This window comes from Solanum dulcamara, chromosome 6 (assembly GCF_947179165.1).
Source record: "Solanum dulcamara chromosome 6, daSolDulc1.2, whole genome shotgun sequence".
NCBI classification, from domain to species: Eukaryota; Viridiplantae; Streptophyta; class Magnoliopsida; order Solanales; family Solanaceae; genus Solanum; species Solanum dulcamara.
Genome location: NC_077242.1, coordinates 21,510,565 through 21,537,992, shown reverse-complemented (window position 1 = coordinate 21,537,992; position 27,428 = coordinate 21,510,565).

Below are 27,428 nucleotides of genomic sequence, written 5' to 3'. Positions count from 1 at the left end.
TTTTTATGAAATCTCTATGCTATGTATTAAAGATGTCTTATGCAAAGAAGTTTATGAATGATGATTTTATGAGATTTCTAGTAAAGTTGAAGATAGGGAAAGTTAAGTCCCTAATAATGTTTATGATTAAAGATATGTATTGATGGAACGCCTACACCTATATTGCATAATCTATATGAAAGATGAGATAGTCTTATGTTTTATTACGATGATGTTAGATGGAGCTATTTTTAATATATTTTATAAAGATACATTGATAGGTAGATACTATCTTTCCCTATGGTGTCTATGATCATGTTTTATGAGTTCTGTTGGGATATTGACTAAGCACCGAGAGGAATTTTAAGGGGGTTCGATCTAGTAACACAGTATTTACCCAAGGAAATCCTAGTAGCAACCTTTAGTCCTAAACTATGATGCCCATATAGGTTTACATATGCAAATATGGTGAAGCTAGTGGATCTACATAGCCTAGTTAAAGAGTATGCCCTGGCAAGGTAGCCTCCCCTGTCTTGATGCAAGAGTCATCATATTCTATGTATTAGCTCACATGGTCTTATATGTAAGTTAGAGGTCCTATCCCACATAGTTTTAGTCAAGGTATGAGCTCTTATGATGATTATGAGATTTTTTTGATGCATTAACCAATGAGTTAAATCTTTTAATGATTTCATGACTTTAGACATGTTCTAAAGATATTTGTCTTGCATCTCTTGATTCATATTTATTATCTCTTATGTTTATTGTTCATGCATATTATCGCATACTTAGTGTATTTCATGTACTAACACATACTTTTTGCCTACATTGTATCATAATGTAGGGATCGATGATCGCACTCATCCTCCTCCCGCTCGTGGCTAGAGTTTGTAAACTTTTACTATTGGTGTGTCCTCATATTTCGAGGATGAGATATTTTATTTTCTATGAGTATTGTGATGTATTTACATTTTATATTTGGTGATTTAGGAGGTTTTCTCATGCCCACATCTAGTAGTACAGGTATGTTAGACAGAAAAGTGTCTATGTTATCGTTTATTCTCCTTTGTGACTTATGAACTATTTGAGATGTTGCTTCCGAATTATGATTCAGTCTTTGTTTTTATTTACCTAATGTATGTTCATGATTGATATGCTAAGAGGCTTGGTTGGGGTCCTTCGGGATTCTTATCATCGTGTTATGACTAGGCCCTAGGTCGGGATATGACAAAATTGATATCAGAGTACAAGGTTCGAGTATCCTAGGGAGTCTAATATGCCGCGTCAAGTAGAATCTTATTCATCAGTGTGAAGTGTGCCAATCTATAAATAGGAGGCTATAAGGCGTCTTAGGAAACACTTCACTTCTTTCATGATCTTATCATTCTATAAAGTTGAACTCTAAGGTTTCTTCCACTAACGCTCTCTCATTGAGATCGCTCTCTCTTTGCGATTTCAAAATCATGCCTCTATGATGATAGACTATTCGAAGAAATATTATTAATGAGGAGCAACACGCTCCAAATAACCCCGTGAATGATCAAGTGTTGATTGTGGAGTTCCGAGTAGCTTTACAGATGTTAGCCTAAGTTGTGACTACTCAAGTGAATAGAGGAGAGGTAGCTCCTCAAAATATGACTATTCCGGCTTTAAGGGTAAGAGACTTCACGAGGATGGACCCTTTTGAGTTTCATGGATCCAAGTTTGATAAGGATCCCCAAGACTTTGGGGATGAATTGTATAAGATTATTATTATCATGGGATTGTCTCGAGGGAAAGGTGGAGTTGTTGGCCTACCAACTTAAGGGTGTCGCCCAAGTTTGGTATAATCAATGAAAAGTGAAAAAGGTTGAAGAGGGTCCCATAGGTTGCAAAGAATTCAAAGGTGCCTTTATTGATCACTTTTTCCCACTTGAGCTAAGGGACGCGAAGGTGTTGGAATTTATCAACCTCAAGCAAGGGAGCATGAGTGTGAGAACGTATGCCCTCAAATTCACCAAGTTGTCAAAATATGCTCTATCCTTGGTAACTGAATCTCGTGCCCGAATGAGTAAGTTTATTTTGAAAGTGTCGGACTTGTTATGAAAGAGTCTGGAACCGCTATACTTATGAAGGAGATATACATCTCTAGGCTCATGATCTATATCGAGCAAATTAAAGGGGAAAAGCTTAGGGAGAGAAATGCAAGGGAGTCCAAAAGAGCTAGGTATAAAGGTGGGTTTTCTCGAAACAAGTCCGGTGGTAGAGATGGTCATTTCCAATAAGGACAAAGGTTTCAAGGCCAAAGTTCTTCAAACACTCTGACTCCAAAATTTGAGAAGGACAAGGTGTAAAATCCTAAGGCACAAAATAGAGCTTCGGGTGGTCAAGTTGTCCCTTCATGTAAGAAGTATGGAAAAAACCATAGAGGAGAGTGCTTAGCGGGTTTAGATATTTGTTTCAAGTGTCAAAATCCTGGTCATCATATTAGGGAGTTTAGGGGTGGGGCTAGGCCCTAAGATTAGAATCAAGCTACCAGTTGTCCGGATCAACGTGCTACTAGTTTGGGTGGCAGTCAACGCCAAAACAGATATTATGCCCTTCAGACTAGTTAGGAGTTAGAGGATTCCCATGATATTGGGACTGGTATGTTGAAAGTTCTTAACTTTAAAATTTATGCATTATTAGATCCGGGTGTTACTCTATCATTTGTTACTCCTTATCCTATCATAAGATTCATTGTTAGTCCCGAGATCTTGATAGAGCCTTTTTTGGTCTATACTCTGATTGGTGATTCAGTTGTTCGATTTCTGTATTTTATAAAGTCACCTCGGTTGATCTTGTAGAGATTGATATGATCGATTTTGATGTTATTCTTGGTATGGATTAACTTCATGCATATTATGCCTTTATATATTGTAGAACCCATATGGTTAAGTTTCAGTTTCCAAATAAGTCATTCCTAGAATAGAAAGGTAGTAATTCCTGTTTAAGTTGTTAATGAGTTTCTAGATGTTTTTCCCAAAGATCTCCCAGGTATTCTTCCCAAAAGGGAAATAGATTTTGGTATCGATCTTCTCCTCGATACTCAACCTATATCTATTCCTGGTTACCACATGGCTGTGACAGAATTGAAAGAGTTAAAGGATCAATTAAAGAATTTGTTAGACAAGGGTTTTATTATCGAGTATCTCCCAATGTGGTGCTCTGGTTCTCTTTGTTAGAAAGAAGAATGGTTCTCTTCGATTGTTCATTGATTATCGGCTATTGAACAAGGTCATAATTAACAATAAGTACCCCCATTCCAAGGATTGATGACTTATTTGATAAACTTCAAGGAGCAATCTACTTTTCAAAGATCTAACGATGATGAAAGCCTCTATCTTGAAGGGCTGCGTTACTTTAATCTCTTTGAATAAGGATGAACTCTTCTATATATACATAATTTTATGTATGAAATTGGAAGAAGAATTATTGCTTTCAAGCGAGAACCAGGTCCAGTATTTAGACTAGAAATTTCTATTTTATCCAATGCAGCTAGCTCTATTCCCTGCCCTAAGGGTGGGAACCATCTCCGATCGAGTTATCATCAACTTCGAGTGAGAGAATGTGACATTCTAAAAATGACCTTTAGAACTCAATATGGTTACTTTAAATTTTTGGTTATGTCTTTTGGACTAACAAATGCCCTTGTAACTTTTATAGATTTGATGAACAGGGTGTTTAAGCAATACTTGGATAAATTTGTGATTGTCTTCATTGATGATATTTTGATCTACTCTCAAAGTGAGGAAGAGTATGCAAATCATTTCAGGATTGTGATGCTAATTCTCAAGGACAGTCAATTGTATACAAAGTTTAGCAAATGTGATTATTGGATAAGGTCGGTTGTTTTCCTTGGTCACATTGTTTCCAGGGAAGAAATTATAATATATCCAAAGAAGATAGAGGAAATTAAGAATTGGCCTAGACTATTGACTCCTTCTAATATTTGGAGTTTTTTGGGCTTAGCCGGTCATTATACACGGTTTGTGAAAGGTTTATCTTCCATTGCATCATTCTTGACTTCTTTGACTGAAGAGAAGGTGAAATTCCAATGGTCCGAGGCATGTGAGAAGAGCTTCTACGAGTTGAAGGATAGGCTTACCTCCACTCCAGTGTTGACTATATCAAAAGGTTCCGATGAGTTAATTGTGTATTGTGATGGTTCATGAGTTGGTCTTGGTTGTGTTATAATGCAAAATGGTAAATTGATAGCTTATGCATCAAGTCAACTTAAGGCACATGAGAAGAATCACCCAACTCATGATTTGGAGTTGGCGGTAGTTCTATTTTCTTTGAAATTGTAGAGACACTATATTTATGGTATTTATGTGGATGTTTTCTCCGATCACAAGAGTTTGAATTATGTATTCACTTAAAAGGACTTGAACCTTCGATAAAGGAGATGGCTTGAACTATTGAAGAATTATGACATGGTATGCTATATCCGAGTAAGGTGAATGTGGTTGCTGACGCTCTTAATAGGTTGTCTATGAACAGTGTTTCTCATATTGAGGATGAGAAGAAAGAGCTAGTTTGGGATGTGCATAAATTAGCCCATTTGGATTTGCGATTGGTTGATTCTTAAGATGGTGGTATTATTGTGCAAAATATTTCCGCATTATCTCTTATAGTGGATGTAAAGGCAAAGCAAGATGGTGATCCATCTTTGGTTGAATTAAAGAAAATGCTTGTCGAAAAAGCTATTGAGGCTTTCTCCCAAGGAGTAGATGGTGTTTTGAGATATCAAGGCCAATTGTGTTTTCCGAATGTTGATGGCTTGAAAGAAATTATTTTGTCCGAAGATCATAGTTTATAGTATTCTATTCTTCTTGATTTCATAAAGATGTATCGAGATTTGAGAGAAGTGTACTGGTGGAATGGTATTAAGAGGGATATTGCAGAATTTATGGCTAAGTGTCATAATTGTCAACGAGTGAAAGTTGAGTAATCAAAATTGGGAGGTTTGGCTCAAGACATTGAGATTCCTACTTGGAAGTAGGAATCCTTGAATATGGACTTTGTTGCTGGTTTACCTCGTACTCATAGGAAATATGATTCTATTTGGGTGATTGTTGACCAAATGACTAAGTCAACTCATTTTCTCCTAGTTAAGACTTCATATTCAGACAAGAACTATGCTAGATTGTATATTCGAGAGTTGGTGAAGCTTCATGGTGTTCTATTGTCAATCATTTCAGATCAAGGTACTTAGTTTACATCTTAGTTTTGAGATCTTTCCAAAAGGGTCTTGGTACCCAAGTGAGACTTAGTACATCTTTTCACCCACAAACGTATGGTCAGGCCGAGCGCACCATTCAGACACTAGAGGACATACTGAGGGCATGTGTGATTAATTTTTAAGGAAATTGAGATGACCATTTGCAATTGATAGAGTTTGCTTATAATAAAAATTATCACACTAGCATTGAGATAGCTCCATTTGAAGCTTTGTACGGTAGGCAGTGTAGATCCCCTATTGGTTGGTGTGAGGTAGGTGAAGTTGCTTTGATAGGACTCGAGTTAATATTTGAGTCCATAGAGAAGATTATACTCATTAGAGAAAGATTGAAAATAGCCCAAAGCCGATAAAATTTCTATTCAGATGTGAGAAGAAGGGAACATAAATTTGAGGTTAATGATTGGGTTTACTTGAAAATTTCACCCATGAAAGATGTGATGCATTTTGGTAAGAAAGGGAAGCTAAGTCCCTGTTGTGTTGGTCCATATCAGATTTTAAGGCGGATTGGTATGGTGTCTTATGAATTGGATCTACCTTCAGATTTGGAATTGGTGCATCCGGTATTCCAAGTGTCATTATTTGGGAAGTTCATTGGAGATCCTAGCTCTATTGTGCCCTTGGACAACACTGAGGTTAAACAGAGTCTTTTTTATGAAGAGGTTCCAGTTGACATCTTAGTCCGACAAGTTAGAAAGTTGAGAAATAAGAAAATAGTTAGGAATTAAGGGGTTGAGGGTGCTACATAGAAAGCCAAAGCTGATATATTGTCCCGATATCCTCATCTCTTTCCTTTTGTGACTAGTTGAGGTATGTAGTTGCTTCATGACCCAACCAGACCAAATCATGTATTTTAGTTGTACTCATGGTTTCATATGCATTCATGTTCATGAAATGAGTTTTAAGGTCATGTTTTAGCTTGAGATTAAAGATTTCATGTTTCAAGCATTATCAAGATGTTTTGCATTCATGTTGGGTTGTTATGTGCCTTTCCTATTCCATTCATTCTAGCTTGAGTCCCATTCGAGGACAAATGTTCCTAAGGGGAGATATTGTAAGATCCCAGAAGTTGAAAAGTCAGAAAAAATGAGGAACAAAAGATAAAATTTTAGAAAACTCAGTTTTTGGGCATCAGGTGGACTTCACGAGACCCAATAAGGGCTGTGAAAGGCTACCGTATTCCATGCCCTACTAAATGGTTACAAAAGTGAGGACTACGAGAGGCCATCACGACCCATGGTATGGACCTCGAACCATTATGGTTTTGTGGTGGACACCTCTGCAAGCCTTTGTCAGAAACCTCTTCACGCCTCAGGTTCACAGACTGTAGAATTCTATAAGGACCGTGAAGGTCTTCGTGGAGAACTTCTTAAAATTCCGTTCAAACTCCAAAATTTGAAGATCAAGGCAACCCACTATGGAGGACCACCACAAACCATGGTGCCCATGATGGGCAGTGGTGGGTGTCATGGTGGGCAGCCTTCCCAAGCCTTTTTCAGAAAAAGTTCAAGTCCCTCACCACGGAGGGGACGACGGACCGTGGTGCCCTTCATGGTCCATGGTGATGGCCCATTATGGGTCCCAAATTCAGCTTTAATGAAAGTTATTCTAATTTTTCCCTATATGTAAATAATAAATGTGGACGGTTTTTGGGACTAAGTTAATAACTATTAACTACCCTAAAACATTCTAACTCTCTCATTCTCCCCATAACTCCCAAAACCCCAAAGTCTTTTCTCCCAAGTCTTCTCTCCAAGTTTTCTTTTATCTCAAGCAAATTCAATAGGATTCTTCAAGGTCAAGCTTTCAATATCTACAACCTAGGGTTAATCAAGGTTAAGGTATGTGGGACTTCATCCATGGGTACCTTTCACCCATGGAATTCCAAAGATCTCTTCTCAATTCTCTTATAATTTTTTTAATTTAAAAGCCCTAGTTGCATGATTTAACATTGAGTCTTCTCAATTATGATATATTCCAAAGTTATTAGTCGAATTATGCATAATTCATACCATATTGAATGATTTCAAGTTGAATTTCAATGGCCCATCATATATTCTAGTTTCAAGTATGATTTATGAGATATGATCATGATTTTTAAGTTATATTTTAATGAAAGCTTTATGCTTTGAATTAAAGATGCCTTATGCAAAGAAGTTTATGAATGATGATTCTATGAAGTTTCTAGTAAAGTTGAAGATGGGAAAATTTAAGTCCCTAATGATGTTTATGATCAAGGATATGTAATAATGGAAAGCCTTCACCCACATTGCATGAGCTATATAAAACATGAGCTAATCCTACGTTTTATTATGATGATGTTAGATGAGCTATTTTTATTATATTTTATAAAGATGGATTGATAGGTAGATAATATCTTTCCCTATGGTGTCTATGATCATGTTTTATGAGTTCCATTGGGATATTAACTAAGAATCAAGAGGACTTTTAGGTTGGGTTCAGTCTGGTAACGCAGTTAGTGTTACGCAAGGGAATCCTAGTAGCAATCTTTAGTCCCAAACTATGTTGCCTGCGTAGGTTTATATATGTCAATATGGCGAAGCTAGTGGATCCACATAGCTTATTTAAGGAGTTACTTAATGGAGTATGCCCTGGCAAGGTAGCCTCCCCTATCTGGATGCAAGAGTCATCAGATTTTATATATTAGCTCGCATGGTCTTATATGTCGATTAAAGGTCCTATCCCACACAGTTTCAGTCGAGGTATGAGCTCTTATGATGATTATGAGATTATTTTAATGCATTGACCAATGCAATAAATATTTTAATGTTTTCATGACTTTAGACATGTTTTAAAGATATTGGTCTTGCATCTCTTGATTCATATTGATTATGTTCTATATTTATTGTTCATGCATATTCTCGCATACTTAGTGCATTCCATGTACTAACACATACTTTTTTCCTATATTGTATCATAATGTAGGGACCGAAAATTGCGCTCATCCTCCTCCCGCTCGTGGCTAGTGTTTGTTAGCTTTTACTATTTATGAGTCTTTATGTTCCGAAGATGAGATATTTATTTCCTATGAGTATTGTGACTTCTTTACGTTTTATATTGAGTGAGCTGAGAGATTGTCTCATGCCCCCATCTAGTAGTAGAGGCATTCTAGACAGAAAAGAGTCTGTGTTGTCATATATTCTCCTTTTCAACTGATGATCTACTTGAGATGTTACTTTTGTATTATGATTCAGTCTTTATTTTTATTTACCTTATATATGCTCATGAATGATATGCTAAGAGTCTTAGTTGGGGTCCTTAGGGATTCTAATCGTCGTGTTACGACTAGGCCCTAGGTCAGATCGTGATAGTACAAATCATAATCAAGAAATGAAGGTTTTTATGGGACTCAATGGGTGAAGAAGGTCCCATTGATGAAGCTCCCACATACCTTGAATGAAACCCTAATTAAAAATTTCCGAAGGAGATTTGAAGCTTGAAATCTTGTTCTTGCCTTAGGAGAGAAACCTGGGAGAGAAGAAATCTATTTTGATTGAATGAGAGGGAATAGGGTGGTTAAGAGTATTATGGATTAATTATATCCACTTAGAATGGGCCAAAATGACATAGTATTGGAGTTAAAAGAGTGAAAAAAGACCCAATCACCCTCATTGAGTAAAACTTTCTGGACAGGTTCTACGAATGCCTTTTACGGTCCGTACAACCATCTACGGACTGCAAAAGGATCCGTAGATATTAGAGATACATTTTGAACTATCTGAAGTTCAACTCCACAGACTCTTCTACGGTCCGTAAAATCTTATACAAACCATTCAAGCACCCCTAAAACTTGAGGAGTCTATGTTTCTGAGGTTTCCTTATACGGGTGTGTGACACCCCGGAAAATTTTTCGCGAAGAATCAAACATTTCTTCACATGTGGGTAGACTCGGACTGGAGGACTTGTAAATCTACATGTGAGTTAGGATTAATTCCTAAGTATTTGAAGTGTGTTAGATGTGTTTAGGGGTCATAAGGGATCTCTAACACCAAGTCGAGTCCAAAGAGCTCCAATCGATTAAGTTTTCGGACGAGTTAGTATAAGGGTCAACTTCAAACGACCGTATCTCCTAGGATATAAATAACTGGGTGGACAACGACCTACCAAATTAAAGGTCTTTGAGTCTTCTTTCCAACTCCACCAAGATTGCAATTTTTGGAGTTCAGAGTCAAAAGTTATGGCCATTTTACTACAGACTAGTACTGCAGGAAAATTTCAGGCCTGGGCGAAATTAGGCTTGGCGCTCCAGTGGCGCCCCACGCCACTATAGCGCCAGAAAACAGCCTCAGTAGTTTGGGGCTTGGCGCGACGCGCCACTATTAGATGTGCAGGGTTTTAAGCCTATTTTGGCTTGGCGCTGCAGTGGCGCGACGCGCCACTATAGCGCCAACAAGATGTTTTGCCCAATTTTCAGATTTTTGAAGAGGGGCAACTTGGACTTTTTCCAAATTATATATACACCATTCTTGGACATTTTTGGACCATTTTTCAGTCCTCTCTCTCTCTCTAAAAAGCCCTAGATATTTTCCCTCTCTTCTTCTTCTTCTTCTCCAAATCCTTCTCCAACAAAGGGTGCCTTCAAGAGTTCTAAGAGCTTCAAGATTTGAGTTCTCCATTGAAGACCCAACACAAGGTTTTCTTCAAAGTCTTCAAATAAGGTATGTAAGGCTAACCTAAAATATGGATTTAGTTCTTCCATATGCCCATATATGTGTTGGATAGAAGTTGTGAAAGAGTTGAACCTTCTAAGAAGGTTTTCTTGAAAGTTTTCCTAAACTATGGAATGTTTTTAAGTACTATTAGTTGATTGATGTTTTTAATGACTTGAGTTACTAAATAATTATCTTTCATATTTTTGGCTACAAATGTATCTTTGTATATAGATTTATAGGTATTGACGATATTCTTGAGTTGAGTTTTGTTGAGAGTATGGGTCCATGTTTCATTCACATGAACTCAAGATGAGATTTCTTGTCCTAAATGTCTTGAGGTTGAGATAGATAGTTGTGTGTATATATGTATTGATTGGAATGAAAAGAATGAATTGGTTAGTTAAGAATGTCCCTTTTGCTTCTATAAAATGAACATAGAACAAAAATAAGGATTTTGGAGTAGATGTTTGATGATTGATGTGATGATGATACTTGACAATGATGTGATGATAATGTTTGATTATGATGTAAATGATAATATATAATGATGATGTGATGATGATATTTTGGTGATGATGTGAGTGATGATGTGAATGGTGCTTATTTAATATATGTAGAATGGTTGACGAAGAGGTATATTGATGAGAATGTTATGTGATGAAGTGGATTGGAGTCTAATGTGAGTTTGTGGTATGTGATGTGCATAATTTGAGTTGATTAGAGTCTTAGGAATGCTTTGAAAATAAATGATCTTTTGAGAAGGAGCTTTAAATAAATTAATTGTGAACCTTTTTGCATAAACTACTTATACACTATTTTGAGTCTAAAGAATTATTAGTTTTATCTTTGATTTAGAAAAGAGTTTAAGTATGAGTTGAGTAAGAGGAGCCTTTAAATGAGTTGAGTATTTTTACATTAAAGTATTTATTTTGAGTTTGAGTTGAGGAGTTGAAATTATATTTTGATGTACATAACATTTTCTACATTCATTGAGTCGAGATTGTATAAATTTTTAAAGAGAAGAGTTTGATGATTTGAGATGAGTTGATTTGAAAGAAGGTCCAATGAGACTTGTCATTATGAGTTAATTGAGTTGAAATGAGAACAGAGTTGATGAGGTGGCAATGTTCCACATGAAACTAGCCGTGAGGGCTTGTTTGAGATGATTGAAGGAGTTTTATGAGCATGGAGTCATGGGAGGAGTATCGAGCACCGAATTGAGCAAGAGTACAGTCCATACTCGAACCCAATACCTGTGTTGCCAAACGTAGGGGGGATTGAACCGTTAAGTCGGATGCTTCCCCGAGAGATTTGTCCTGACATTATAGGACTTGGTTGGATTGGATCCATGAGGTTCGTCGTTCATGCCCTGGCAAGGTATGAACGGGCGTGGCAATGACGTCGTTTCGTTGTACCTTCACTGGCTCATAAGTGTTGGTTGTCGGTTAAGAGAAACTCCCATTTAGGTCGTGATAGTGCTCTGAGTTAGTTGAGTTGAGTGAGTTGCTATATGCTTATGAGTTAGTCCTGTCTAAACGATTTCTTGTTAGACTTAGGACACTTGAGTGAGTTGTCATATATATTTATTGAGTTGAGTCTTTTGAGTTGAATTGTAAAACGTTGCATAATTTAATTTGCATATTTATTGAGTTGAGTCCTTTGAGCTGATGTTTGAGTTGAATGTCTAGTAGATTGTACATGCTTGAAAGGGATCGAATTGTAAATAAGTTGGTTGAACGGTATAGTGTATGATTGGATTGGACTGTATGGTATATGATTGATCTTTGTCTAAAAATGTACTATTACTTTAGACTTATGACGCCTTGTTGAGTCTCTCTTATCTTTTCAATTTGAGATATTTGGACCGCTGCTATTCTTCCTTGAGGTATGTTTCATTCTGCCATTTTACATACCAGTACATTCCACGTACTGACGCCATTTGGCCTGCATCGTTTCATGATGCAGAGACAGGTTTAAGAGATCGTCAATAGGAGCATCATTGGGGATCTATTCGCACTCAGCGTATTGGTGAGTCCTCCCCTACATTCGGAGGACACCGTCTGTGTATTCTTGTATTGAGTTAGCCCTTTTCATTTTGATTTGAGGTAGCCATGAACATGTCATTGGCACCAATTAGATAGTAGTGATAGAGGCTTCATAGACTAGATAGTGATGAGTCGATTGAGTTATTCTCGTCAAACTGTTTATAATGATAAATATTAGAGTTGAATTTGTTGGCCCATGGCCTTTATTCTTTGAGTTAGACTGAGGTTTGAGTTGCCCACTGAATATTTTCTTTATTCTTTTGTCTTCCGCTGATCGAATGAATGAACGGATGTGTGATCAGGCTATGTGGTTCGCTTGGGAGCCAGAAATGGTTTCTGAGTGCCGGTTACGTCTAGGGTACCCTCCCGGGGCGTGACAGGGTGGATCTACAACCTGTAAAATGGTCTACGATCCGTAAACATCTTTCGCCCTGTTCAAGTCCCAAATCCCAACTTCTGAACTTTAATCTACGACCAAGTCTATAGTCTGTAAAGATTTGTGTGGCCTGTAAACCCCCACATAAATCCTGACTTAGTTTTCCTAATTTATTATATCCCTTTCGCAATTGTCTTTCACGGACCATGAAAGCTTGTACGGTCAGTGAACTGCTCTCATGAAAGTTAATGTTCCAGACTTCAGCAACATTTTCTGCATTTCTTGAATCCATCTGAGGTAGATTGTTTTGGGGGTATTACACATCAAAATCTATTTGTAAGTTAATATTAATTTTAGTTATGTTAAATTTGTATATAAAAATACAAATACAAAGAGATAAAATATTACTCAATTTTTTTTTCATAATTGTGATGAACACTCTTATAAGGAATGATAATTTTTGGAGGTAAAACAAATCAAGAGTGGTACGATTTAAGAGAATAGAAGAAAAGATTTCTTGAAAACTTCACAAAAAAAATTTCATTAGCTGTTTTAGATTCTTAATTTGTCAAGAGCTAGCTAAGAGTGAAATTAAGCTAAGTTAGTTGGATGTTTCATTCTATATGTGCTACTGACATGAATTTGCCTTGTCAAATTCTTAATTGCTTAATGTGTCTTAGAACTGCAAAAAAGAATGGCATATAAGGCAAAATTTAGATAGAACGTATGTTAAGTTGCATGAATTGAAGTCAGATATTTGAATCGAAGAACTTACTATAAAGTCTTAAAATTGAACAATTACACAGGCGAAGGAGAAAAAAATATCAGCAATTTCATTTACATATAAGATTTAGAAGTTTAAAAGATTGATTGATCGATGATCAATTTAATGGGCCGGAGTTCTAACTTGAACTGATATGTGAGTTCATGTTGAAAATCAGAGTAGAACTCAAAAGATTAACATATTTCAAGTAATAAGCATAATGATTTCTTATTTTTTTTGTTCAATATTTCTGTAGTACTTACTAATTCATTACATTATTATTTCAAGTATAAAAGATAGATCATTAGAGTTGAGAACTTAATTTGATACCAAACCTAAAATGTGATGCGCTAGTAGTTAATACCATGCGTAAAAAAAATGAGAATATATATATATATATATATATATATATGAAAGAAGCATTTGATAGTATTTAACTTATTAAGAGATACTAGTATGTCCCATTCACTTCAGTTTTCCCGGTCAGAGTCAAATTGAGAAGACTAATTTGTTTAATTGAGACTTGATCTGACAGATCCTTTAGAATTTATTTGGTACATGAAATTAAAAAAATACACGATATTTTCTTTCAATTTCAGGTGCCTACAACACAATGGACTGATCAATTAGAATGCAAGTGGTATATAGAAAATCATATCAATTTTTCACATTTTGTGCTTGGTAAGATTTTTCCTAAATCTAAAATTCTGATCGTTAATTCTTTCCTTTTATCTTCTCCATGAAGCATAAAACATCTTCTTCTTCTTTTTTTTTTGTATTTTTCTTGCTATTTTGGTGATGGATATAAAGTTATATTTATATTGTAGTCTTATATATATATGATGTTATTGGAGTCTGGAGCTTAGTAATGATACATTTATATATGATTCCTAGGCATCTTGTCTACAATATCGTACATTTAACAGAATGGTTGTCAAAATGAGACACCTGGAATAGGGAATAATCATGCAATAAAAATTACAGAGACTATACAGTCTTTACAAAATGTATGAAACAAAATTTTTTATAACTTTTGCTGAAAGAGAACTCCATATATTACCATTGGACAAACTCAAATAGTACTACAGTGGAAAAGTGTCATGAAAAGCGCTTATAAGCTTCATATAGTCTAAGAAAATTAATGTATATCGTTCTATCTTTAATCAGTGAATATATTTTATTCTTAAATTAACAAATCCTGTTAGCAAAAACGTAAAAATATAAAGAACAAGGAAGAACAACAATATTTAACGTGGTTTGAATCAGAATGATCCTACATCCACCAAAGAACAACTGCCTTTATATTGACAAAGAAAGGGGAGAGATCCCAAATACATCTAAGAGAATTGCTCTATCAATTGTCTATTCTTCTAATGTATTTTACAAATGTCTTAGAATATGAGAAGACAAATGAGATATGTGATGAGAGGTGTGATACAAATGAATCAAGAGCTACCTAATTATTGGAATAAATTCTTACTCTTGATGTAATTCATGACATCACGTTGTGTCAAGACGTCAAAGTTTACCAAACTTTCACCTAACTTTCACCTACCAAGTTGTTGCATTAATTTATCTAGAAGTTTGTGAATTTTAAAAAATCTCCACCTTGACAAGATTCTCCATTTTTCAACTTTCTCTTACCAACTTTTAATTTTGTCTTCAACTTGAACTTTTCAATCTTCACCATTGTTTGCGTTCCGAGAATGTGTATGAATAACTCCGGCCAAAAAATTTAAGTTTACTGGGCAATCCCGTTGTAAGAAACAAGAAGAATCAGACCTTTATTGAACATACTAGCTCCTCCTAATAGTTGTTCTCCCAGAGTTGCATCAGTTGATGTATATTCCCGCCAAGTCCTTGCAGTGTGCAAACTTGGCAAGCGAGACTATCTTGGTAAATATATTTGTAGCGTTATTATTTGTGATAACTTTTTCGACCTCGATAGCTCTCTCTTCAACGACATCTTGAATGAAATGGAATCTGACATCAATATGTTTGGTGCGCTCATGAAATCTCTGGTTTTTAATCAAATGAATAACACTTTGACTATCACATCTTAGAGTTGATTACAAATGAACCAAACTCAATTCTGCCACCAAACCTTTCAACCAGATAAATTCTTTCACTGCCTCTGTTGCTGCCATATATTCTACCTCTGCTGTAGACAAAGCGACAATTGACTCTAAAGTCGATTTCCAACTAATGGCATTACCAACGAGAGTAAATATGTATCTAGCTGTGGATCTTCTTCTATCAAGATCCCCTACATAGTCAGAACCTACATAACCGAGAACTGAAATACCTTCACTTTTCTGAAAGGTTAGGCCAACATCAGAAGCTCCTTTGAGATATGTCAATATCCACACGACATCTTCCCAATGCCTTTTTCCTGGATTAGCCATGTACCTGCTTACCACACTTACAGATTGAGAAATATCTTGATGTGTGCACACCATAGCATACATAATGCTACCAACTGCACTAGCATAAGGAACTTTTGACATATACTCCATCTCATCCTCAGACGAAGGCATTTGTAACCCTGAAAGCTTAAAATTAGAAACTAATGGTGCACTTACATGCTTGCTCATCTGCATATTGAATCTCTCCAGAACCTTTTCGATGTTCCTTTTCTGAAAAAGATATACAAAACCATGTTCTCTTGAAATCTCCACTCCAAGAATTTTCTTTGCAGCTTCCAAATCCTCGTGTCAAATTCCTTGCTCAAAAGTTTCTTCAAACTATTTATCTTTGTGATGTTGTTAGCAGCAATAAGTATATCATCAACATACAACAATAGATAAATCATACATCTATTTACAGACATCTTCTTATGATACACACAAATATCAAATGCACTCCTCGAGAATCCATGTATAGTCATGAATGCATCAAACCTCTTGTACCACTATCTAGGAGATTTCTCCAAACCATACAAAGACTTCTTCAGTTGGCAGATATGATTTTATTTTCCCTCATCTAGGAAACCTTCAGGATGATCCATATAGATTGTCTCTTCTAGATCACAATGTAAGAAAGTAGTTTTGACATCAAGTTGTTGAAGCTCCAAATCAAAATGTTCAACCAATGCTAGTAGCACGCGAATTGAGCTATGTTTCACGACTGAAGAGAAGATTTCATTAAAATTAATTCCCTTCTTCTGATTGAAACCCTTTGCAACCAAACTCTCTTTGAACCTAGCATCTTCCACTTCTGGAATACCTTTTTTCTTTCTGTAGACCCATTTGCATCCAACTGTCATCTTTCCCTTTGGCCTTTCAATTAAGACTTGTGTCTTATTTTTGTGAAGAGACTCCATCTTTTCCATCATAGCTAACTATCATTGTGAAGCATCCTTGCAAAAGATTGCTTCAAGATCTTTAATCTCTTCTTCTACAGCTACGAATGCATCTGCAATCAGATTTGCGTTCTCTATAAGATGTTCCAGTTTTCGTATCTGCCTTTTGTCCCTTTCTTTCACAATTATGTATGGTTCATTAACAGCAAGTTCTTCAATATCTGTATCTTTTAACTCATCAATTAGAGTCTCTTGATCCTTTTCCTAGGTAAGCTCCACCAATAGCTCCACCTGCTCGTTGTTCTTATTTTTTGATAACTCCACAGAAATTTTATGAGGATCAAGTATAGAGGATTCATCAAAGGTAACATCTTTACTAGCTACAAATTTGAGTAAATACAAACACAAAATTTGTACCCTTTTACACTATTTACATACCCTATGAATATGGCCTTTTTAACCCTTGATTCAAGTGCCATAATCTTTCCTTGCCATCATAAGATAACTGTTACACTGTGCATTAAAAGAGCCAATAATGATGCTTCTTGCTAGTGTGTAGAGGCCATTCTCCAACTTTGGCCTTCAGCATGACTAAAGAACCTTTATCCACTTCGTTGTACCTCCTTATCTCATATACTTGTATCCTTGCTTATCCATAGTACTAGGGAGATCAAATTCTTCTTTAGATCAGGAACATGACAGACTTCTATAATAGTCCTCACGATTCCATCATCGCAGCGAACTCGAATTGAACCAACACCAACTATTTTACAAGTTGCATTATTTTCCATTACTATAATTCCTCCACTTTTCTCATAGTTGCTGAACTAATCCTTTTGAAATGTCATATGAAGAGTATAACCAGAGTCTAATACCCATTTGTTGTCATAGACTCCACTATTATATGATGTTGTTAGTATATATTTATCATCAGAATTATGTGCCTGCTCAACAATGGATGCACCCTCCTTTTCTTTGGATTTTGACATAGGACAATCTCTTTCAAAGCCCCTTCTTGTGACAGCCCCAACACTCCGCATTCTTCTTGTTCACACGAGACTTTGATTTATGCTTTGATTTTCTCCTTCCTTGTTGGTTAGTATGACCTCTCACAAAGAGCCCACTAGCTTCATCATCTTTGTCTTCTTTAAAATGCCTCCACACATTACAAGAGTTAAGTGTTTGCTGCACTTGATCAAGTGTGAAAGGCGTCTTGCTATACATCATTGAATTATCAATATCACGATATTTTGAAGTCAATGAAAATATCAAAGCACATGCAAGCATCTCCTCATCCTTCTTCATTCTGACAATCTGTAAGTCTATCACAAGTTTATTGCACTACTAAAAAAATGTGAAATTTGGTGAAATTCGACAGAAAAGCGACGCAGTCACTTCCTTTGCTTTTTTTTCGACGCTTTTAAAAAAGCGATGGACAAAATTGCAAAAAGCGATGAACTGTGTCGCCCTTAAATTTTTCTAATTAAAAAATAGATAAAAAAGGACGGACTCTGTCTTTTTATTTTTTAAAAAAGGTAATTATTTAATATAATGCGATGGATTATTGGTCTCCGTCAGTCACTGTTTGATCTTGATATTCTAAAAAAAATTTAGAAAGGCGATGGACTGAGAGTCTCCGTCCGTCGCTTTCTTGAAAACCTTTTTTAAAAATCCAAAAAGCGACGGACTAAAGGACCCAGTCCGTCACTTATCTGCAATATTTTTGACAGCAGAAATCTGCAATCAAAATTCAATTTACTTCATAGCAATTCAGACCATTCAAACACAAATAACAACAAATAAAATACGCAAAATACATAATAACAAACATAATTAAATACTAAAAAAGAATAAAGTCATTATTTAGAACAATTTAAAGTTTTTCAAAGTCAACAAAAATTTCAAAATATTCATAAACTAATATAGGGAACCTAAGGACTATTTGCTATGTATTCATCACTATCGTCGGATTCATCCGGAGTGGACCCACTTGAATAACGGGACGGAGGTTGATGGACGAGGTTGAACACTTATTCTTTAATTTGCTCTACTTGTTCATTCATACTTTTTTTCTCCTCAACCCTTGTTTTCTCAGATTCTGCCAATGCGCGTGTACGTTCTATAATTTTCTGAGACATAACAGCTATCTGAACTCCGTCAACGGCCTCGGCTTGACGCGATGATCCAATACCTTCTAAAACCTGATTGGAGTCATTGTACATTATTCCTAGAGCTCATTCCATATATTTGGCCCTTATGGCTACCTCTAACCACTTTTTTTGTTTAATTTTGAGTGGACTGTTTAGGCGTTAGCTGGATCGAATGTGCCATATCACGTATGTGCCGCTCATAATCTTACTGCAAATTAAAAAATAAAACTTATAATTAATATATATATATATATATGTATATATATATATATGTATGTATGTATTAAAAATAAAAGTTAGAATCAAAATATATTATACATTATGTTAAATAACTTACATAGGCTCGTTCAGTCCTTTCTTCCACCCACTCATTCGGATCCGACGCATTAGTCTTTTTCTTTACATGAATCTTTTTAAAGACTTCATGACGATAGGGAGTGCGTCCCAATTCTTTTTTCTATGAATAAAAATACAATTAACGAAATAATATTTTGTCAAATAATTTATTTTAAAAAATGAATTTAAACTTAAAATTTAGCAACCTTATTATCTCCCTCTGAATCGTATCAACACTCTTTGCACTTCCGATGTGCAACGAGCCACCCTTTAGGTTGGCTCTTAATTTTTTTTCTTGTTCGAATAAAGCCTTGAATTCTTCAGTATCCCAATATTGGCATAATTGTTCAAATATATAAGGCAGCATCCAACTCGAAGGTGCCCGATCATCCCTAACTTTTTTTAGCCAGTTAGATAGTCTGGCGCTTGCTTTTCTTTCAAAAGTGGTCGCAATGACCATATTGTACCTTGGCTCCCAAGTACATAAAGTTTGAAAAAATAAATAACGTTAAATAATTAGTTAAGTAAAGTATAGTAAAAATATTAAATGTAACTTTAAAAAATAAATTTAAACATATATATACCTTGAATTCATTAAACATCGCCTGGCGGATACTATTTGGAATCTCCCGCCAAGAGTGATAGGGCTCAGTATATAGCCTCCTAACACTCTCCTAAAGAGCCCTAGAAACCTTCTTCGAAGGATGTCACCTGCAAGATACATAATAAACATGTAATTAGTTCATGAATAATTTATTAATGTAGCAAAAATAAATAAATAAAATATTAAACTTACGAGGATCCATTAGGCTCAATCATGACTCTCCCAAGTCTGTCCCTCTGCCCAGGATCTAACTCAGGCACATCATGTGCTGCCACTGGTCTATTAGCAGAAGAAGGTAAAGCTGATGCTATAGGAGTGTCAGTCTCAACACTAGAATCTCTAAGTCTCAGAGTAGATATGTGAAGTGACTGAGATGTGGGAGATGGATTAGACGAAGATGATGCTCTCTGAGGTCGAGCAATAACCTCTATGGATAGATGGTAGGTCTGATCATATGAAGTATATCAGATCTGTGAAGAAGAAGAAGCGTCGCGTGGTCTGCAAAACTGACTATGATAAACTAAAGGATCCATAGTCCCAAAAGGCACAACATGACTATGTGTAGGACTAGCTCAGCGGTGCTGCATCTCCGGCGCTGAAGAAATATGGCCTGGAATATCTTGAGGATCAACAGGTCTCCTAAACTTTTTTGTACTCCTACCAAAATGGCTAACCCCAAGCTGATTCCGGAATCTATCACCATCACCAGATGACATTTGTATGTAAAGTAACAATACAATATATAAAAAAACATAAATTAAATAAATTACTAGTTATAATCTACCACTCTATTCCTCCTCTCTTGTTTCATTTTCGTCATCTTTCTATTCCTCTTCCTCGGTTGTTTCATATTGATTTTCATTTCATTCCTCCTCCTCAAATGATTCATATTCCTCGTTTACTTCTTCTTCAACATTTGGCATTATAAGTTAATCATCAAAAACCTCTTCTAGTATGTGTTGAGGATTTTCTAGTGTGGTTTCCAACTCAACATCAACGTGTTGTTGAATAAGTGCAATATTATTTTGGTACGCCACATCTAATACATTCTCAATTTCAATTCTTCCTATGGGATTTTTCTTAATAACAACCCACCAATCAGTCTTATCTCTACGCAATGGATATAGATCTTAATAGACTTGCTTAGCATTTTGGGCAATGATAAAAGGATCATAACTTTCGTATTGTCTAGTGTGCTTAACTTCAATTATATTATGTTGTTGGTCCACCCTCGTGCCTTTGTGTGATGGGACAAACCACTTACACCAAAACAATACTATTTTTTTAGGCCAACCTGAATATCTTAATTAAATAATATCTTAAATGACACCATAATATTCTACAGTTTGGCCATTACCGTCGACATCACCTTGAACGCACACACCACTATTATTGGTTTTCTTGTGTATAGAAACTTCTTCAGTTTGAAACTTAAAACCATTCATATAATATTTATTCATTGTATGAATATGAGATTCAGGCCCGAGTGCGATCTCTCTCACAAATGGCGAATGTCCGACATTTGAGTATTCATCATAAACCTACAAATTGATTTCAAAATAATATAATTTACTATAAAATAAAAACATTATACCTATCGATTCAATATAAGCTTTCACACTTACATAATCCTTTAGCCATTTGGAAAACCTCATATATATGGCTTTATTGCTCCAAGTGCTTATGAATGAGCTGATATTGATATGTACAAATCTGATAGTTAGTAATCACTTATTACTATGTAATTTGATAATATAATTTAACACTTACTTAAGATATGATTGAATTTCTAGATAATTAAGCAGAATATGGGTCATAGCTGATTGTCTTTCCATAGTAGTGAAGCCTCGTCTTTCACGTCATGTAGATCCTCGATCACTTTGATTAAAAATTGAAATCGATGGAAACATCGGATCACTTTCACCTTCATCATTGCGATTAGGACTATTTCTCCTACATGAAACTTCATCCCCAAAGTAATAGGAATAAAAGCCATCAGTTTCTCTCACAATATGAGCTTGAACAATTGATCCTTCAATCTTTCCTCTCTGTTTAATTGTTTGTTTGCAGCTTCTAATTTTTCTAAATGTATATATCAATATATGTCAAATAATAATTATAGTATATATAAGAAAAAATAACTTAATTACTTATATAAGAAAAACATTATCTCTCAAATGGATACATCCACTTTTTTGAACTAGACCTCCAAGGTGGGCTTCTTTTACAAGATGAATCGGAAGATGCTCCATCACATCAAAAAAAACCACATGAAAAAATCTTCTCCAGCTTTGTAGTAATACAAAAATATTTTCCTCCATCCTGTCTAAAGTACTTTTCAATAACTTTTCAGAACATAAATATCTAAAGAAAAGACTTACCTCTCTGATTGGTTTCCATATCGTGTGAGGTAGATGGCTAAAAGCGATAGGAATCAAAGTTTTCATGAATACATGACAATCATTGCTTTTCATACCTATCAACTTTCCTTTATTCAGATCTGCCCGCTTACCCAAATTCGAAGCATATTCTTCTGGCATTCTCAAATTTTTAACCCACTCACATATGTTAAGTCTCTCATCCAATGTGAATGAATAACTAGCTTTAGGCTTGACAATTTTACCATTTTCTACTTCTTGCAATCATAATTCTTTTCTTCTACAGTATTCCTTTAAGTTCATTCTAGCTCTTATGTTGTCTTTTTTCTAGCCCTTAACATCCATCACTATGTTAAACAAATTATCAAAATAATTTTTCTCAAAGTGCATCACATCAAGATTATATCGCAGAAGATTATCCATCCAATATAGCAACTCCCAGAATATGCTCTGTTTGTTCCAATTATGTTCAACACAATATTCAGGAAATCTAGATGGTTGAGTTTCTTGTCACGCCCCGGGAGGGTACCCTAGATGTGAAAGCCATTTCTGGCCTTCAAGCAAACCACCTGACTCAGTCACCCTATCATTCAATCATAAACACACTAATCACATTATGGGGCCGAAGGTCAAACACTATCAACTCAACAAAACAGATATAATAAGACTCTTCAAAATAACAGTTCAACCTCTCCACACTTTAGTCAATGAAGCCTCTATCAAATTCTAGGATGTGACAATGACAAGACCATGTCTACCAACAATCAAAATAAAGGAAACAACACAAAACTATAAAAGAAACTCAATATCCTCCGGAAACTAGGAGGACTCACCAACTAACTGGGAGTGTGTAGATCTTCAACGGTGCGCCGGTTGATGATCTCTAGTACCTGTCTCTGCATCATGAAATAATTCAAGCCAAATGGCGTCAGTACATAGAATGTACGAGTATGTAAAATGGCCGAATAAAACAACATCAGAAAGAACCAAATCAACTCGGGAAGCTCAACTCAGAAAGAAGTACAACTCAACAAACGTCCTAAGTCTAAGCAAGAATAAAGTTTAGACGGGACCAAATCACATACAATTCAACTCAATCACATTTAGAGTACTATCAAGACCTATGTGGGAGTTTCTCTTATCCAACAACCATCACTTATGAGCCAGTAAAAGTACAATAAACCGACGTTGTTGCCGCGTCCGTTCATACTTTGCCAGGGTATGAATGAATCAACCAATCATGGATCCAATCCAACCAAGTCCTATAATGTAAGGACAATAATTTTGGGGAAGCATCCGACTTTAACGGTTCAATCCCCTCTTACGTTTGGCGACGTAGTTATTGGGTTCGAGTATGGACTATAATCTTGCCCAATTCGGTGCTCGATACTCCTCCCAAGACTCAATGCTCATAAAACTCCATCCAATCAACTCAATCAAATCATATCGACAAGTCTCATTTACAACCTTGTCAACTCATCAACTTTATCACAATCAAACCTCTCCTAATCATACAATCCGTTCAATCCCAATCATATTTTTCAAGAGTAGATTAAATACGCATTTATAACAACATACAAATCTATCCAATCATTCCTCTATTTGTTTAACAAATCTTTTGGGACTCATCACAACTCCAAGGTTTTAATTCAACAAATTCAAGAGGAATAACATATTTAAGGAAAATTGACACATTCAACATAATCACATGGTTAGGGAAATCAACCGAACATATTAATAAACCATCTCCATCAACTCATTCTAAAAAAAAGGTTTTAGAAATTCTTAGCTCAACAACTTCAACACAACAAGAATCAATTTAATAAGAGACATGACTCATTCAAACATAAACTATATCAAGAAACTCCATCCTCATGGACATCTAACCTCAAAGAAGAGTAGGGCACATGGGTAGACTCAACGCATACTTTGAGTAGCCTTACATACCTTAGAGAAGACTTGAAGAAAACCTTGATGTTGGGTCTTCAACGGAAAGCTTGAATCTTGAAGCTCTTGGAGGCAAATCTTGTTGAAGAAGGATTTAGAGAAGAAGAGAGAAGAGTGAAATTTTCTAGGGCTTTTAGAGAGACAATGAGGGATTGAAAATGGTCCCAAAACATGCTAAGGCTGATACATATATAATTTGGGACAATTCCCAAATTGCCCTTTCTCTAAAATTCTGAAAAATAGGCTAAAAATGCTCCTAGCGCGATAGTGGCGCATCGCCAGGTCGATTAGGCCTAAAACCTACAAATTTGTTAGTGGTGAACCACGCCAAGGGCCAAACTACTAAGGCATGTTCTTGGCGCGATAGTGGCGCGTCGTGACCTTACAGCGCCAAGGCCATATTTTCTGGGTTCTAGAAAATAGGCTTGAAAACCCTACACACCTCGTAGTGGCGTACCGCGCCAGAGACCAAACTACTGAGGCATGTTCCTGGCGCGATAGTGGCGCATCGCGCCATTGCGGCGCCAATCCCTGATTTCCAGCAGTTGCAACCTAGGCCTAAAATTCCTGTCGTGCTAGTTCGTCTTAGGATCATCATATCTTTTGAGTCCGAACTCCAAAAATTACATTCTTGGTGGCGTTGGAAAGAAGACTCGACGACCTTTAATTTAATAGGTCATGGTCCACCCAGATTGTTGTCTTTAAAAAGGTAGGGTCATTAGAAGTCGACCCCTTATACGAACTCATCCTAAAACTTAGTCATGACGGATCTTTTGGACTTAACTTGGTCCTAGGGGTCCTTGGTGACCCCACATCACCTCTAACACTGCTTAATTTCTTAGGGACTCATTTTAACTCATACATATACTTCACAATACTCGATTTCGACCCCACACATATACAAGAAAGGTCTGAATCTTAGGGAATTTTTTTTGGGGGGTATTACAATATCTCCCCCTTGGGATCATTCGTCTTCGAATGACGAGTAACCAAGAATGGGAATCGAGGTACAAATCACAATCAAAATTCAGTCATTCAACAAATCAAATCCTCAAACAAATTACCAATCAAGCTTAAAATGCACAAACGAATTCAAGTCAAGGAAATAGACATTACCTTCAACATTCTAATCGGTCGGCACGAATAGATGTGGATATTTAGATTTCATGTCTTCCTCTGCTTCCCATTTGGCTTCCTCAACAAATTGATTTCTCCATAGGACTTTGACGGAGGCGATCTCTTTGTTCCTCAATTTGCGGATTTGGCGATCAAGAATTTAGATTGGAACCTCTTCATAGGATAAGCTATCCTTAAATCCAATACTATCATAGGGACTACCAACGAGGGATCACCTAAGCACTTCTTCAATATCAAAACGTGGAATACCGGATGAATAGAGGCTAGCTCTGAGGGTAACTCTAACTCATGGGCAACACTTCCAATCCGCTTTGAAATCTGGTAAGGACCAATATATCGAGGACTCAGCTTCCCCTTCCTTCCAAACCTCATGACGCCCTTCATGGGTGACACTTTCAAGTATATCCAATCACCCACCTCAAACTCTAAGTTTATCCTCCTCACATCGGTGTAAGATTTTTGGCGGCTTTGGGCTGTCTTTAGCCTGTCTTGAATAACTCTCACCTTCTCCATGGCTTGGTGAACAAAATCATGCCCAATCAACTCAACTTCACCAGCTTCAAACCACCCAATGGGTGATCTACACCTCCTTCCATACAAAGCTTCATAGGAAGCCATTTGAATGGTTGTATGATAGCTATTATTGTATGCAAACTCTATGAGAGGTAAGTGATCATCCCAATTTCCTTTGAAGTCAAGCACACAAGCTCTCAATATATCTTCCAACATCTGGATGGTGCGCTCCGCTTGACTATCCGTCTGGGGATGAAAGGCCGTGCTAAGGTTCACATTTAAACCTAGTCCCTTCTGAAAGGATCTCCAGAATTAGGAGGTGAATTGAGCTCCTCTATATGAAATAATAGACAAGGGAACCCCATGCAACCTGACAATCTCCTGGATGTATAACTTTACATAGTCTTCTGCGGTGTCAGTAGTCTTAACTGCCAAGAAGTGAGTTGATTTCATCATTTTATCCACAATCACCCAAATGGAATCATGTTACTTTCAGGACCTCGGCAAACCTATGATAAAGTCCATATTAATCATCTCCCACTTCCATTCTGGGATTTCTATATTTTGAGCCAAACCACATGGTTTTTGATGCTCAACTTTCACCTGTTGGCAATTCGGGCACTTGGAAACAAATTCCACAATATCTTTCTTCATCCCACTCCACCAATAAACTTCCTTCAAGTTGTGATACATCTTTGTAGAGCCCGGATGAATAGAGTATCTGGAACTATACGCTTCGGCCATAATTCTCTCTCGAACATCACCAATATCAGGTACACAACCTATTTTGGTACCTTAACACACCATCTCCCCCTTTGGTAAAAACCATCACCTCTTATTTGTGGACAACTTCCTTCAATTGGAGAAGGACGGGATCCTGATCTTGTTTCTCCTTTACCTATGCCACAAGTGAGGATGCAGACCCATCCTGAACATTAACTCCACCTTCATTGTTCTTTTCAAGACGAACTCCCAATCGGGCTAATCTATGTACCTCCTTCGCCAATTCTCTCCTTCCCTCCTCCACATGGGCAGTGCTACCCATAGACAACCTGCTAAGAGCATCAGCAACAACATTAGCTTTACCTGGATGGTAGAGGATGCTTATATCGTAGTCTTTAAGTAGTTTGAGCCATCTCCTTTGCCTCAAGTTGAGTTCCTTCTGGCTAAAGACGTATTGTAAGCTCTTGTGATCGTTGAACACATCAACATGCACTCCATACAAGTAGTGGCGCCAAATTTTAAGGGCAAATACCACAGCTGCCAGTTCAAGGTCATGAGTTGGGTAATTCCTCTTATGAACCTTAAGTTGTCTTGAAGCATAAGCTATCACCTTCCTCTTCTGCATCAGCATACAGCCCAAACCAACTCTAGATGCATCACAATAGATCACAAAACCTTCTGTTCCATCGGGCAAGGTTAGAACAGGAGCAGTGGTTAGCTTGGTCTTCAATTTCTGGAAACTCTCCTCACAAGCATCGGACCATTGGAACTTAGCCTTCTTTTGGTTCAGTTTGGTCAATGGTGATGATATGGATGAGAATCCCTCTACAAACCTTCGATAATAGCCGGCCAAACCCAAGAAGCTTTTTATCTCTGTCGGGGACGTGGGTCTGAGCCAATTCTTCACTACCTCAATCTTCTGAGCATCAACCTGAATACCATCTCCAGATACAATGTGGCCTAGAAAAGCCACTGATGCAAGCCAAAATTCACATTTGGAGAACTTTGCATACAATACCTGATCCTTCAGAGTTTAAAAGATGACTCTAAGATGATGGGCGTGCTCCTCCTCATTCTTAGAGTAGACTAAGATATCATCTATGAATACAATCACAAGCATATTAAGGTACGGTTTAAATACTTGATTCATGAGATCCATAAAAGATGTGGGGGCATTAGTCAACCCGAAGGACATCACCAAGAACTCAAAGTGGCTATAGCGGGTCCAAAAAACTGCCTTTGG